Source organism: Spinacia oleracea, chromosome 6, assembly GCF_020520425.1.
Source record: "Spinacia oleracea cultivar Varoflay chromosome 6, BTI_SOV_V1, whole genome shotgun sequence".
Lineage (NCBI taxonomy): Eukaryota > Viridiplantae > Streptophyta > Magnoliopsida > Caryophyllales > Amaranthaceae > Spinacia > Spinacia oleracea.
Window position 1 is genome coordinate 38,455,184 of NC_079492.1, and position 16,606 is coordinate 38,471,789.

Genomic DNA, 16,606 nt, shown 5'->3' on the forward strand with positions numbered 1-16,606 from the left:
GAGGTTTGAAAGTTGGAATTGAAAAGTTGGCATTATGCCGGTCATGAACTTTGGCATTTGAACTTTGAGGTTTTGAGACTTGAAATTGGCGACTTGACTTCGATGCTTGAAGACTTGAATGTTTGAAATAGGAAATCCGGCATGACGCCGTTGGATTTGTTGTTTTTGACTTTGAAGTTTGAAGCTTGAAATTTGGACTAGAAAATCCGGCATTAAAGCGCCGTTGGATTGAGTCTTGTCTTGAAACTTGAAACTCGAACTTTGGACTAGAAAATCCGGCATTAGGGCTTCGTTGGGTTGCATTTGAAAATTGAAGTTTTGGACTAGAATGTTTGAATTTGAACTTGAAGCTTGAAGACTAGGAAATCCGGCATTATGACGCCGTTGGGTTGAATTTGACTTGAAAATCGAAACTTGAGTTCGGAAAATCCGGCATTATGGCGTCGTTGGATTTGGACTTGAAAATTGAGGTTTTGGATTAGAAAATTTGAACTTGACTCGAAACTCGAAATTTGGACTGGAAAATCCGGCATTATGACGCCGTTGGATTTGAGCTTTGACTTGGAAGAAGTAGGAAATCTGGCATGATGGCACCGTTGGATTGCATTTTGAACTTGAAAATTGGAATTTTGGACTCGAAAATCCGGCATTATGACGTCGTTGAATTGAACTTTGAATTTGAAACTTGGAATTTGGACTCGAAAATCCGGCATTATGACGTCGTTGGATTGAATTTTGAATTTGGCATTTGTGTGTGAGGAGTGTTTAAGGGTTTTGAATCAAATGGAGTGACACTCCTAAAGACCCTAAAATCGGCGATTTAGATGCATGAGGTTTGAATGATGCTCCTAGGGGTTTGGTTTCCTAGTTGGAGGCTAATTGGTTTTGGCAAACTAGAACTCGAGGTTAGCCATTCACGCGTGCAAAGACGCCCACACAATGCACAAGTAGCACGTTGTCACACTAATCATGAATATGAATGCGACATGCAAAGTTCTCAACCTAAGGTCGGTCTAAGTTTTGTATGATGCAAGTGGTCGGCTTTGGGTGTCAAAAGGTACTTGGCTAAGAGACGGATCCGGCGACAAGCTGTCACATCCGCCTAAGGGAAGTGCATGTCGGCAGACGGCCTCCATTCTTGACATCGGGAATGTCAAGCAAATGCCAAGTTTCGGTAGGCGCGGAAATGGTCACACACTTTGGTCGGGAACCGTATGGATAGTCACCATTTCGTTACCCCCGGGGCTAGCCCGAATGTAGAACACATCCGTTTGGGCAAGGGTAGAAGTTCATTTTGCACAGTATGGTTTTCGAAAAATGCATGAAATGCCTAGAAATTGAAATTGAAATCGTACTTGAATTTGTATTTGTAAAGCTTGTTTTTCGGCACTCGTTCACGAGGCTTGGGAGCGTCCTTCCAGATGAAAAAATAGACTAACTCCCAACACGAAAAGTTGAGCAAAAGTGGGCGACAAGCCACTGTGAGCCACTGTCCTGGATGCAGGCAGTGGCGTTGGGCGCAGGGGCTGCGCCTGGCACCAATACTGGCATCCAGTACTTCGGCAGATCAGTGGCCGGTTGCTCGAAATTTTCTCGCATTTTCGAATTGAAACTAGAAAATTCCCCAGTGGAGTCGCCAGAATTGTAGGGGGTTTTTTTGTTTCCCGTTTCCTACAAGGGGGGTTTTAGGAGGCCGGCCGGCTCGTTTAGAGAACCGTTTGAATTTTTGCACCTCGAAGGAGTCGCCACCAAACTTTATTTAAGGTCTTGTTTGGAAAGACCGCAAATGACTCTATTTTTGGATAAGGCCTTGAATCCTTGAAACGGATGGGTGAGATCCGGGCTTGGGAACGAAAATGCTTATTCGGCGAGCTTTAGAAATATTCAAGTACGTTGGCACAACATTAGTTCGAAAATAAACCCTAGATTAGACTATGTGGGTTTGAATTTTAGAGAAAAATAGAATTTCTAATTGTACGGTGGTCACTTTGCTTTAAAGATTGATTTAAGGAACCTAAGGCCGGTTTGTCCAAAAATATCTTCGTTAAGCGTGATGTAACCTTTGTATTTTGTTGTATTTAGCATGTTGGTGATGAAAGCGATAAAGCACATAAAGCAACATCACAATATTAAATAAAGTGCAGAATTAGTAAATACAAGACCCCCTAGAAAAGGACTAGGGAGTAGGTCCACATTGCCTAGAAATGGACTAGGCAAGTAAAGATGCGGAATTAAAAGTGCAGAATTGAAATTGCGGTATTGAAATTGCGGTATTGAAAGTGCGATATTGAAAGTGCGATATTGAAAGTGCGATATTGAAAGGTACAATATTGAAATTGCAATATAGAAAGGTGCATAATTGAAATTTGTACTTGGGCACATGAGATTCGAACGCCAAGCGGCTCCTTAAAAATAAGTGCGCCCGACACGGATTCAAAGCCAAAAATCTCAACTTGGGAGAGGTTGCTCAACCCAAATATCCTAGATTTTGCATATTAAACTTGAAATTGAAAGCTTGAATATTAAAATGTTTGAACTTGAAATGATTGAAATTTGAACTTGAAATGATCCTAGTTTAGGGAAATAACTATGAATAACCCTAAACATGGTAAGATCTTTGAAAATTGAAGACTTGAACTTGTATAATGAAAATGGAGTTTTGAATCTCAAAAGACTAAACCTTTAAATGTTAAAAGGTGTTTATCTTTGATTACCCCATGTTTGATGGTGATTCTAGCCCAAGAGATGATTGTAAACAACTTGGACATCCTTGAATCTTTGAAAATTGTATTTTGTATTTTGAAAAAGTTTGTATTTTTGGAAAACATGTGTGATTGTTGCAAGTGGTGTTTTTTATTGATTAAAAACACCAACTTGCTAATCATTTAGAAATCAAAGCAACATAGTAGATTAGAATGGGATTCGGATTTACCTAGTTAGATTTAGGCAAGAGCTCCCAATTGCTTTGGATTTTAGAAATTTTGTATGTGTTTTTGAGGAGTTTTGAGTTGTATTTTGAGACGTAATGTCGAAATTACGACGTTGTATTGTTGTGCTCCCTCTTTTTTCGATGGAAATGAGGGGTATTTATAGGAGGGAATGGTGCAAAACGCCAGCACACGCCAGCGCAGGGCGCCAGGCCAGCGTAGTGCGCTGCTGAAGTGGCTTGAATGCCGCCAAAGCAAGGACGGGGAATCGTCCTTGTTTCGTCTTGTAGCGTTGTACCTGTTGTACGAATAGTACTAGGTTTGGCGTTTTGTATTTTCTTCGAGGTTAAGGCATCGTTTAGCATCTAAAAACAAGCCTTTCTTGGGTTTTTGAATTCCGGTTTTACGGGACGGGGCCCGGCATGCTCGGTTTTGTGGGTCGGCGCCCGAATTTGACTTGCCTTATATGATTTTGAGTGGAAAAGGCCTAGTAAAACCAATGGGATGGTCTACTAGTTGAGATTGTACTTGGATTTTGAAATTGGATTTGGAAATTTGTATTTTATACCGAGAACCCGAAAGGGGAACAGTCTCGGGGGTTGGATTTTGGATCTTGAATTTTGGAAGCATTCTTAGCAATTGGGATTTCCGCCTGGAGTTATTCCAATCACCTAACAAGGATAATGGTATCGTCATCATCCCAAAGGGGAGACACGAATTAGGTGTCTACAACTCTTCAGCTGTATATATCTGCCTCTCAGCATATGATAGCAACCGTGTTGATCGTAGAAAAAAAACAAAACCCAGATTCCGGTCTACTTTGTTAGCCACATCTTACAGTGAGCAGAAAAACGGTACCCGTTGATAGAGAAGTTGGGGTTGGCAGTGTTAACCGCAGCTAGAAAGCTGAGACCTTACTTTGACGCACATGGAATTGAAGTCCTCACAAACTTCCCACTCGAAAAAGCCATGCCGAAAATGGACACGTCGGGCAGGCTCTTAAAGTGGGTGATTGAGCTATTAGAAATTTACATGGAATATCGGCCTCGTACGACCATCAAGGCACAAGCTCTGTCGGACTTCATAGTTGAAACGTCCTAACATGAGGAAGAGGTGGAAGAAGAGAAATGGAAAGTAGTAGTGGATGGCTCTGTTACCAGGCTAGGATCAGGAGTCGGTGTCATAATAACTGTGAGGGGGTCGAAAAAGCACGAGGCTAATGCGTGACCTCGTCCCTCGTGGGTGTGACGATTCTTTTTATTCAATCAAGTGTAATTGGATTTCCTGTGAGTTTACACCCAATTGACTAGTAATATAGGAGTCGCCATTAAGTTTTTAACGACAATGAGAAAAACTGACAAAACCCGGTTATCGTGACATAAAGGGAGTGCAATTATGTTTGACCACGACGGTCGTAGGTTCCCTTGTGATCCCTGGTGTGGGGATCTTTCAACATACACCCGCAAGGTAGAGATTGAGGGTTCGGGGGACTGTAACTACCGAGAGGAGTACTCGCTCGTCGATAACTCGAGAGGCAGGATATCCTTACTAGCTCAGCATAAATAATTGAAGGGACATGCGTTAACTATTAAACTAATCTGAGTTGATTTTAGCAATATGCAACATATAATACTAGATCGATCGCGATTATCTGATTTAAATAGCATTAGGGGACCTAGCATGATAATCCAATTTCCCAAAAATATTATATTTGTTAGGCGTGGTAGAACAATCAGATTTAGTTAGTTTAACAGTTCATAAAAAGGGCGAGGAAAGCAATTAAATCATCGAAAAGGGACACATTACGACGCACCCTTGAGAGGTGCGTCACGGTTCTCAGAAAACTAACCACTTTGACTTTGCTATTTCTCCTTTTTTATTTAACGAATCTCAAATTATGGGACAGGATACGTTCTGTTCGATTTATGGATCGATTGCGACAGAACGCGTGAACAATTTCGCAGCGAGAGGCTTAGGCTAAGGGTTGGAGTCAATACTCAGAATATGAATTGTGTGTTGTGTTGTTTTTCTTCACGTCGGCTTTAGGGGTCTATTTATAGGAAAGAGTGGCGTAGAAAGATAGATTTTCAGGAATTTGAATACGAAACGGATTAGGAAAAGAATCCGTCCCAGGTATTTTCGGCGCCCAGCTCTGGGCGTCAAAGATTTCGCCGCCCAGGGTTGGGCGTTGAAAATAGGGTCTGGCAGAATTCTTTGTCAGATTGGACTCTAGAGTACGGAGTTCATTAAGAGACTTAATCCGAGTTATTTGGTGCGTATCAATTTACGACGGAATGCGTATGGGCCCTTTACGAACTCTAGGTTCGTTATGAGTTTAATTAATACGTTAACTCTTTTATCGAACTGCGATAGGAATAGAATTCCTTTTACAATTTCTATCTCTTTTAGGATTTATGTTGGAGTGCAACACCTAATTCTGACAGGTTTCTATCTTTTTATTCTTACTACTTTTAGCAACTACCCTTTACGGCAGTTACTATTTTTAGCAGGTTTCCATAAATAGCAGGCTTCGGGTGAAATGAAAAGGGTGATTGAGATTCGTTATTTTATAGGAGATGCGTTTCCAAGTGGAGATTTTATGTTCTCATCATCGAACCTTCCCTTTCGGGAATGGGGACAAAAGTAGGTGTCTACAGTTAGCCCCCACTTTGACTGAATCTTGGAGTAAGACGATGGTCAAAGTATTAGACGGAGTGCGTCACACAAGCCATGGTGACCTGTTTTTTGCGAGGGTCTCACGAGCCCCCGAGTGATAACATTTGACTTAAGGGTCATCACTTTGAAGTGTCGACATATCCCTCACGTGTCATTGGGATTTGTCAACTGATAGTATAGAAACTTCCTCACTTTGTCATTGGAAGGATCTAAAGGTGCGTAGAAACTCCCTCACTTTGTCATTGGTAGTAGCTACAGATGTTTTCGAAATCAAAGCTGTAAAGTGTAATTGGGCCTGGCCAAGCCCAACCACGAGGTAAAAAATGTTTTTAAAGATTCTCATTTTCAAGGCTAGCTAAACGAGAAAACCCCCTTGTTTTTATGGGACGTAAAACGAAGGAAAATCCAGCACATCGTTCTTTTTTGGAAAAACGGAAAACCAATCCTTTCATTTTTGGAAAAAGGGAAAACCGAAAAAGTTATCGCTGCAGCGACTAAGGACCTGCGCGGTTAGTGACGCAGACCCCGCCGGCTAAAGATGGCTAGCCTGTCCGCTAAGGGTGGACACCCCGTCCGATAGAAGTGGACGAATCTGTTTTTGAAATTTGAAAATAAGGACCTACGCGGCTTGTGACGTAGACCCCGCGCCGGCTAAAGATGGCGAGCCTGTCCGCTAAGGGTGGACGCCCCGTCCGAAAAAGTGGACGAATCTTGTTTTTGAAATTTGAAGATAAGGACCTACGCGGCTTGTGACGTAGACCCCGCCGGCTAAAGATGGCGAACCTGTCCGCTAAGGGTGGACGCCCCGTCCGAAAGAAGTGGACGAATCTATTTTGAAATTTGTTTGTGCTTTTTTTGAAAATAAGGCTCTACGTGGTTTGTGACGTAGACCCCGCCGGCTGAAGATGGCGAGCCTGTTTCATTTTGCTTTTGAAGATTCTATTTTTTGAAAACTGAGGATCTGCGCGGCTAGTGACGCAGACCCCGCCCGCTGAAGGTGGGCGAGCCCTGTCCGCTAAGGGTGGACGCCCCGCTCGCTGGAGGTGAGCGAACCTGAATTCGTCCTTTTTGATTTGGGATTCGCGTGGTTCGTGGCGCGATCTTGCCCGATTGAGGTGGGCAAGTCCCTATTTCTTTTGTTCATCGTGATTTCTTTTGAGAATTTCTTTTTGTTCATTCTTGTAAGATCGAATTCTTTCGAGGGATGCTCGGATTTAGTTGCAACCTGAATGTGGGTTGACAACGTGCTTAGGCGGACCATTGTCTTGTGGTCATCTTCCTTCATGGTTTTGAGCTAGTCCTTACGGCTCAATTTTGCCACTACCTGGGTCCTTGATTGGGGGACCATGTATAAGTATCAACGGCGACCTTTGTCTTGAGGTCATAAACCGGTTCTTTTTCTTTTGAGATTATCCAAACACGGGACTTTGTACAGCGTAGTCTGGGAATATTGTTTTAACTTTGCATACCCTTTTTTTGAGATATAATTTTTTCTTTTGAGCCACCAAGTACTCGTGCTTGGCGGTCAGTTCTTGTCAAAGAGGTTCTTTGAAGATACGCATTTTGTAATGTCCTTGATTGTGTTTGGGATCGTGCTCGTAAGTGCGAGCGATCTTCGTAGTGGTGTGCTACTCTTGACAAAGTCGTGAGGTGCAACTTTCAGTAAGGAAATTGGCAATTTTCAAGTCAAATGGATGCGGCAGGGCCCAATAGAAGTTAGGGCCTTTTTTGAGCCTGGGTTCATTTTCGGCGCCCAGGCCTAGGCGTTGAAATAATTCACGCCCAGGTGGGGCGTTAAAAATGTTTTTGGGCTGGTCTTTTGATAACACAGTTGGAAGTTCTATTTATTCTCTTCTCTTTTGTTTTTTCTTTATTTTTAGAACGTGATGATTTTCTTGAGAAGCCGTAGCCGATTGGTGGACTACGGTGCTTGTCGTTTTGGGGCGATTATTTTAAGGAACTGTTGCTCTTAAGGCGTACAGTTATTGTGATAGTTGGGCGAGTCTATATGGCCCGAGGAACATACCTTGAGGCGTAAGACTTTGACCGCTCTTGTTGTTGTATATTTTTTCCTTTTGAACGCGTTCGTGAATGTTCGATGACGATATGTATGTGCGAAAGAGCGTTCATAGAATGGCCGTTGTGTGCGGTTCCATTAATCAGTTTGCTTGAATCATTTTTTTTTATGAGCAATGAGTGGTTTTGAATAGTTTGCTTAGAAGCTTGATAGGGGCCAGGCCCATTCATGAAGTGGGCTCAAGCATCGTGCCCTTTCGATCGTTCAAACATTTTCTTCGAGATTTTTTATTTTGCTATGGTCGTTTCGTAGCTTGGAGCCCCCAAGCATGCACATTGGGATGCTTCCTTTTGGCGTACGATTTTTGTAGGTTCTTTTAAGAAAGATGCCTTGGGGTTTCGCTCGTGTAGGTGCGAGCTATCCCTTTCGTGGTAGGTAATATTTTGCTACCTTTAATCGTTAATGTAGAAGTCGTGTGGCTTGCATTTGGGCGATAAGTAGTCTTTGCCTCTTACTCTTGGTCGTGCTTGCATTAGTGCAATGTGCCTTACCTTTTTTAGACTTGTACTGTGGGATGGTTGAACTTATGGTGCAACGTAGGCTTGTGTGGCCTAACGGCATGTCTTAGAACATTCCTCCAGGTGTTGGGATATCATTATTATTTTTTGCATTGGAGTACTTCATCACACCTCGTCCAGGTGTTCGAACAAGTGTAGCACCTTCTGCGTGGGTTTGCACGGCTTATTACTTCGTTCGATGCGAGGATTCATAGGTGTTTCTTTCTTATTTTTATATCTGGGCAAAACTTTGGCTAGCAGAAAGATTCAGCGCCCAAGCTAGGGCGTCAAAGATATCGGCGCCCAGCTCTGGGCGTTGAAATTGATTTCTGGGTATATTTTGACAGTTCTTATCCTTGATTTTTTTTTCTTTCGCTTTTGCTTTGGAACGAGGTAGACTTTGTAACGGGCGCTTGTAGGGCGAGCGTTATGTGCAGTAGTTTGATCGGAGTTTTGGTGACTCGCGATTTTCAGTTACCCTTGTTAGTGGGGTGACTTTATATATTCTAAGTAGTGCTTAGAATTTGGGAGGGGTTGTAGCCATTCTAAGGTTCGTTTTACACGATTAAAGCTTAGGATTGAGCCCCTATGACATATGTATAGCATTAGCGTCGAGAATTTGCGATGAAATCGTCATTTCGAGCATTTTTAGAGTGTTTTTCTCAAGCCTCCAACTGTAGCTACGGGATTGGCTTGGTGCTATAATGCCTTGCATACGTTTTTGTGCATTCATGGTGACATGGATCATGAATAGTTTGAACCAGACTCGTTTAGTGCGAGGTACGTTCGAGTAGTGATCTGCTACTTCTCTTGTAAATGTCGTATTGTGCGACATTGCCATGGTCAAGGTAATCACATGTTGAAGTGTGCCTTGAGCAAAAGCTAGGTGCCTTTCTTTACCCATAATCATATTTAAAAATCTTTTGACTCACTTGCAACTTTGAGATAAACGCATACTTAGCTTAAACCAAACGACACTTTATTATGTTCGAGGAAGTCTTTGAAAATCATTTGAGAATTATTTAAAATCCGAATCCTACTGTGTACAATCCGAGGTGTCCTAAGTAAGTTGACTTATAGAAGGGTTCGCACAGGATTACTTGAGTGAATCAAAATACTGTTACGATTTTTGGAATGCTGTCTAAGGATTTGCTGGGAGCCAGGGTGCAGGCGTCAAGATATACTTGTGCCCGTTTGGCACATGCTTTAGGCTTTTAAGGCCATCTTTTCCAGAATTGCGGGAATATAAACCGTTTTTCAAATTGACTTAGATTTACTTGGTGTATGTCTGCACAAAAGGTCAAGGTATACTTAGTTTTTTTTCCTAGCTCTTTCATTTCAATTTTTTAGCCCCCAATTGCTATTATGTCTTCCCATTAATGATGCTTTTAGATTTCGATTTTCGATGCCCGTGTCATATGTCTGAGTAGGGTGAGCCTTGGTTAAGTGCCAAGTCCTATTGACAATGTCTAATTTTTTCAAAGGGGATTAGCAAGCATTTGAATTACTATGAACGGGTGCCCTGAGTTCGAAGGAACGATGGGGCGGTGCCGTAGAACAATTCTTTTTCATTACAAGCTTACTGCCTTTACTACTTGTTGGCGATCATGACTGTGTCTAGTGGTGAAAGAAGGTCTTTAAGTGAGTTAGTTCGCTTTAGGGAGGGTCAAGTCGAGTACTTAAGAGGTCATGGACGCTTGCGCTAGCCCCCATTCAATTGAGGGAAAGCGATCTTTTGAGTCTTGGCTAAGTTCCTAGGAGTGTGAGTGCTCCTTCTGGCAAGGGTACGTGCCCTTATTATTTTTTGATGTGTGCTCATTAATTTTGGCATCTTGATGACTTGGATTCTTCTTTTGACTTAAGTTTTTTTTTCTTTCGACTTGGATTGCAAGTAATTAAATTTCAATAAGGGACTCTATTTCTTATTCTTGTTTTTCTATAGGCTTTAATATTGGTTGGACCGAATCATGGATTGCCTACGTATCCACCTTAAATAAATTTAATTTGGAATCAGGTCTTGCGTAGTTCTTAGCCTAGAAAATGGTTTCTTAGAATGCCGAATTCGATAAGTATGTTCTGAGGTGGGAACATATTATTTGAAACGGTAGAATAAGTGAAGTCTATTATTGTTTTAATCTGCTGCCTTGCGTAAGCCAAAAATTTGTTTTATATTTTTTTTTGAATTGAGTACATGTATTTCTTTGGTGGTACGTATATCTGAATACGTGTTGTACCCCCCAAGTGTTCGTTATTGTTCCGTGTATGTGCGGATAAAATGACGAGCACTTCTGGACAAATTTTAGCAGGCAGAGAGATTCGGCGCCCAGGCAGGGGCGCTAAAGATTTCGGCGCCCAGCTCTGGGCGCTGAAAATGACTTCTAGGCGGATTTTTTTTGGTGCGCTAAATGCTTCTTTCCCTTTTTAGACTAACTTTAGAGGCGCTTTGCAAAGTTTCTTTTTTATTATTTATTATTAATTTTTTTTATGTTAAGCGTAGAATGTACTTTTCATTTGTCTTTTTTTTATTTGTGACTCAAGACGGTTTGAAAGATGGGTTGAATGAGATAGGGTAATTTGTATAGGTATTGGTCAAGCATAAGGATTACATCTGCTAGGATTCACATTTAACGGCCTCAAGCTAGTGTCACGAGTTTACATCAATCAAGGCCAATGAGTAGCATGGGGACGGCTCAAGGGTATATCAACAGGATGTATCCACACAAGTTATATGGTCATTATGCTAATGGTGGTGTAAGAACAGGTTTTGAAAATAATGGGTATGACACACGTGTCAATGGCCGTATGTGGTTTGCGGTTGATAACAAGTTCAAAAACAAGAGTTGAGGTAATGGTTTCTTGGGTTATGGCAATGAGAACATGGATGGGTTAAATGAGCTGAACAGGGACCCCAGAGCGAAGGCGTCTAAGAGCATAAGGATTGGAAAGGGTAGACATCGTAGAATTTTATGATTTGGATTGGTTGACTCAATTCTTTTCCTTCGTTTACTTGGGTAGATTTCGCACTTTGGGAGCTACGGGCTAAGTATTTCATGGCTCTTTTAGCTCTCCCTTTTCTCTTTCTCTTTTTTCTTTTTGCTTGGGATTTCTCCCCAACATAAATCCTTCAATAAATTTTTTGTTTGGGCTAAAAGGTAGATGGTTGTGGTCTTTGGGTCACGAGGCGAGACTGAGTGAGCCTCGTTTGGTAGGCCTATAGTGGACCTTTAATTTTAGTTGGCCTAGGGTGGACCTTTAATTTTGTCTTACTTTGCAAGCGTATTTAGTCGTTTCTTAAAATGTGCAAATAGCGTTGATTCAAAATGTTGTTTTTACCTTATTGAAATTTAACGAAAGAATTACATCGAAAATAATTGTTTGCTTCTTTTCAGATTCCAATTTTCGGGATTTAATTGGAAGTTGTGATTTAGACTTGAACTTTCATTAACTTTTCTTATTATAACCCGTGTATGAATACAAGGAGGTGGCCTAGACTCAAAATAATGACATGGCGTAAGCCTATAATACTTGACCAAACGACTCTCAGACTTAGGCTAATTGGACCATAACTTTCGTTGGTCGACACTTTAGATTTTAACCCTTGGGTGTTCATTTTTCATGCGCCATTTTGCTTAATGTTGGCAAGGTAGTTAATTGGGGAGATCGAATTTTTATTTTTGCAAGACTAGAATCATTAGTGCGGCTTTTCTCTTAGTGTGTATTGCTCTACCCCAATGGTAGCCTTATGGCATGCCGATTTGGGTATTTTCATGGTTTGTCATGTTGCATTCATGGAAAATCTTTTAGTCCGTACTTAGGAGTATTTAAAGGAGCGAGTGGCTCGAGAGGACTATGATAGTCGTGACCCAATGTGATTATAAGCCTTGAGGCCATTAATTTTTTGCTAATGGTATTGACACCTTAGGTTCACTTTGGGGGTTGTGCGACTATGGAGGAATGATTTTCAGAATGTGACCGTTTCCATTTTGCAAATACTATAATATATTCTTTTTATTGGTGAGAGAGAGTATTGAGGCCGTGGATTCTTAGCAAGGGATGACAATTACATATGGGTGCTTATTGATTTAAATGTTAGGAAGGGAGACTCAATATGGTTTAACCTTTTGACTTGCAGAATGACACCAAGCATTAGGACCGATTCTATGGATAAGACAACTAAGACTTAGGATTTAGATTGTACTTTGGCATAGCCTAGTCTAGACTCGGATTTATTTTTTATTCGAACATTATTTTTCCTTAAAAACTTCATTTGAACATTATTTTCGAATACTTTGCCCATGTGACATTCATAATTATTAGCATGTTCGGTTTTGATGCCGAGCATTGTCGTCGTAGGAGGCCTAACAACGACACAAAGAGTTATTTATTTTTTTATAAGTCGCTTTTAGAATCGAGTGCTATTTCATACGCCCTCGTAGCAATTTTTTTTTCACGAAAAGTTTTTTTTTTGCTACGTATTTTCTTCATGCGTGGGCACCGAGGCTGTTGTGTCTGACCAAAAGGCCAGGCAGCAACATCAGCGCCCAGCTATGGGCGTGAGAAATTTCGGCGCCCAGCCAGGGGCGTTGAAAATGCGTCCCTGGCTGGTTCTCATTTTCTGTTTGCGTCTACTTTTATTTATGCGACTTCGAGTTTGCGTGCTTGCCTAATAACGTCCTTTACGCGTTGTGCAGCGTTTGTGGGACTCGTTACAGGCCATCCGGAGCGTCGCTTATTTTTGTTGCGATCGTTCGGGTTTGCGGAACACGTATTTCGGTATAACTCTTTGGCAAATTAGTCTATGAATGTTTGGGCAATTTTTTTTAGGTCGTTGGTTTTCTAACATTGTTTGTCACACGATCACATATTTCGCTACACATTACTAACATCACATCATGAAGCAATAATAATATGTCACGTAGTTTATAATAGGCTTCAATGGGTAGTTGTTTGCGCCTGGCTTGGTACCGCTTCTATCGTAGATCCAACACATGCCCCGGTCGAGGTAGTGTCTTCAACAGACGAATTTCGCTCAAGAGGCCAACCCGCAAGTGCAAGCCAAGGGGGCATGCAGGCGAGAGGGACCTAATGAGCGAGCGATTGGGTTCGGGATAGGTGTACTACATGCACAAGTACCGAGTGGGCAACATGCGCGGCGTATGCACCCCCCTATTGGCGAAAAAAGGTATCCTTAGTCCCAACTCCCGAGGGAGCCGAGATTCGTTATGCGGTTCTGCCCGTTCACATTAATATGCTGATTTTTCAGGTCGTCCTAACTTGATGGGGAAATAAACGCGGGGTAGGATCGTTTCACCCTTCGGCTATTTTGATTACCTACATGCACGAGTATTTCCTTCACTATCCCCTCGTGGGTGTGACGATTCTTTTTATTCAATCAAGTGTAATTGGATTTCCTGTGAGTTTACACCCAATTGACTAGTAATATAGGAGTCGTCATTCAGTTTTTTAACGACAATGAGAAAAACTGACAAAACCCGGTTATCGTGACATAAAGGGAGTGCAATTATGTTTGACCACGACGGCCGTAGGTTCCCTTGTGATCCCTGGTGTGGGGATCTCTCAACATACACCCGCAAGGTAGAGATTGAGGGTTCGGGGGACTGTAACTACCGAGAGGAGTACTCGCTCGTCGATAACTCCAGAGGCAGGATATCCTTACTAGCTCAGCATAAATAATTGAAGGGACATGCGTTAACTATTAAACTAATCTGAGTTGATTTTAGCAATATGCAACATATAATACTAGATCAATCGCGATTATCTGATTTAAATAGCATTAAGGGACCTAGCATGATAATCCAATTTCCCAAAAATATTATATTTGTTAGGCGTGGTAGAACAATCAGATTTAGTTTGTTTAACAGTTCATAAAAAGGGCGAGGAAAGCAATTAAATCATCGAAAAGGGACACATTACGACGCACCCTTGAGAGGTGCGTCACGGTTCTCAGAAAACTAACCACTTTGACTTTGCTATTTCTCCTTTTTTATTTAACGAATCTCAAATTATGGGACAGGATACGTTCTGTTCGATTTATGGATCGATTGCGACAGAACGCGTGAACAATTTCGCAGCGAGAGGCTTAGGCTAAGGGTTGGAGTCAATACTCAGAATATGAATTGTGTGTTGTGTTGTTTTTCTTCACGTCGGCTTTAGGGGTCTATTTATAGGAAAGAGTGGCGTAGAAAGATAGATTTTCAGGAATTTGAATACGAAACGGATTAGGAAAAGAATCCGTCCCAGGTATTTTCGGCGCCCAGCTCTGGGCGTCAAAGATTTCGGCGCCCAGGGTTGGGCGTTGAAAATAGGGTCTGGCAGAATTCTTTGTCAGATTGGACTCTAGAGTACGGAGTTCATTAAGAGACTTAATCCGAGTTATTTGGTGCGTATCAATTTACGACGGAATGCGTCTGGGCCCTTTACGAACTCTAGGTTCGTTATGAGTTTAATTAATACGTTAACTCTTTTATCGAACTGCGATAGGAATATAATTCCTTTTACAACTTCTATCTCTTTTAGGATTTATGTTGGAGTGCAACACCTAATTCTGACAGGTTTCTATCTTTTTATTCTTACTACTTTTAGCAACTACCCTTTACGGCAGTTACTATTTTTAGCAGGTTTCCATAAATAGCAGGCTTCGGGTGAAATGAAAAGGGTGATTGAGATTCGTTATTTTATAGGAGATGCGTTGCCAAGTGGAGATTTTATGTTCTCATCATCGAACCTTCCCTTTCGGGAATGGGGACAAAAGTAGGTGTCTACAATAACCTCACCGGAGGGAGATACGTTTGAGTACGCGATAAAATTCTCTTTCCACGCATCAAACAACGAGGCAGAATGCGAGGCCGTAATCGTGGGCATACAGATTTGAAGGGCAGCCGGGGCCAATAAGATTATTCCGACAACCAACTCACAATTAGTAGCTAATCAGTTCTCAGGAGAGTACGAAACAAAAGAAGAATCCATGAAAAGGTACGCCGAGAAGTTAAAGCAGTCAGTAGCACATCTAGAAAGTTGCGAAATAATGCTGGTACCTCGATCGGAGAATGTATCGGCAGACTCTCTGTCAAAACTTGCCAGCTCGAGTGCTTTGACAAAATCCGTAATGGTCGAGGTCATGCATCGAATGAGTACGGATGCCGTTGGTAATGAAATCATGGTGATAATGAATAACCCCAAATGGTATGACACAATGTGGGCATATAAGAGAGACGGATCATTGCCAGCAGAAAAGATGGAAGCAAGGAAAGTGGTGAAAAACTCATGATGGTTTGTTATTATCAGAGAACAACTCTACAAACGGGCTTTCAGCTTACCGTTAATGAGATGCATATCGGCTTACGAGTCTGCGCGGCTTGTAGAAGAAATACATGATGGAACTTGTGGGAATCATCTAGGAGGAAAAACCCTCGCACTGATATGCCAGCGCCAGGGATACTACTGCCCAACGATGTTAGCAGATGAGCAAGAGTATGTTAAAAATGCGAAAAGTGTCAAATGTTCTCGGCGGTCATAAATCGTCCGGCTAATGACCTTATGCCAATTCTGAACCCAATACCTTTGGCCCAATGGGGAATGGATATCTTTGGATCGTTCACCACTGCGACAGGTGGAAGAAAATTCTTGATTGTGGCAGTAGACTACTTTACTAAGTGGATAGAGGCAGAACCAGTGGCGAAGATAACAGCAAACCAGGTTAAGAAGTTCCTATATGGAAAAACATAATAACAAGGTTCGATTTACCAACGACAATCGTCATGGACCACGGGGTGTAGTTCGACTGCTCGCAGGTACAGAGTTTTTTGGGTTTGTATAACGTGAAGTTCGCCTACTCTTCCGTTTGTCACCCTCAAAGCAACGGAAAATCCGAGGCGGCCAACAAGAAGATACTATCAGCAATGAGAAAAAAGTTGGATGGATACAAGGCTGGTTGGGCTGACATAGTTCCAGGAGTACTTTGGGGAAACAGAACCACCACCAAGGAGGCAACAGGAGAAAGCCCTTTTCGTCTATGCTTTGGATCAGAGGCAGTAATCCCAGCAGAAATGGGTTTACCCACGTTCAGGATCCAACACTACGAGGAAGATAAAACGACCAATTGTTAAGGCAAGAACTAGATTTCCACCCAGAGCTTAGACTCAGAGCCGAGATCAGATCGGCAGCATATAAGCAACGCATCAACAAGGCTTACAACAAGAGAGTGAAACACAGACAACTAGAGGTAGGAGATCTAGTATTACGAAGAACTGCACCCACTGGTAAGGCCAAGGTGCAAGGAAAGCTAACCCCAAACTGGGAGGGACCATACCAGATATGGGAAGAGATCGTACCAGGGGCATTCAGGTTGATGGACATGGGGGGAGTAGCACTTAAGAACTCTTGGAACGCCAGTGTCCTTAGAAAATTTT